Source organism: Triticum dicoccoides, chromosome 2B (assembly GCF_002162155.2).
Source record: "Triticum dicoccoides isolate Atlit2015 ecotype Zavitan chromosome 2B, WEW_v2.0, whole genome shotgun sequence".
Lineage (NCBI taxonomy): Eukaryota > Viridiplantae > Streptophyta > Magnoliopsida > Poales > Poaceae > Triticum > Triticum dicoccoides.
The window spans coordinates 764,955,491-764,955,952 of NC_041383.1; positions in this window are offsets into that span (position 1 = coordinate 764,955,491).

Consider the following 462-nt stretch of genomic DNA (forward strand, 5'->3'; position numbering starts at 1 on the left):
GAGTGAAGTTTCAGGAGCTGTGGGCGAAGCTGGGCATGATCAACATCAGCAACTGATTAAGGGGGAGATTGTCAGTTAACAGTTGCTGAACTTTTCAGTTTCGTCAGTCATAGCTGTAGTTTCTCTGTCAGTCTTCGACGGAGTGTTTTTTCCTTTCAGTTAGCAAATAAGCTGAGCTGCGCCTCGGCCATAGTTTGTTAGGATTCTCCGTGGCTCTGACCCGATCGTGGGATGGCACGAAGTAAACGGTCATGGCCGCATCGCGGGCGACGCGCGGGGAGCGCTGGGATGGCAGCGCTCACGACCCGGACGTGCCCTTGCTTTTCGTTTTGAGTTAGAAGCTTTGTAATCGCTGAATAAGAAGCGGAATAGAGAAGAAAAGCTGCAAGTTGAACGCGGCACAAAACATCTTCGTCTTCCTCTGTCTCTCTCTCGTGAGCTCGAGCTTTAGACCTGACAGGA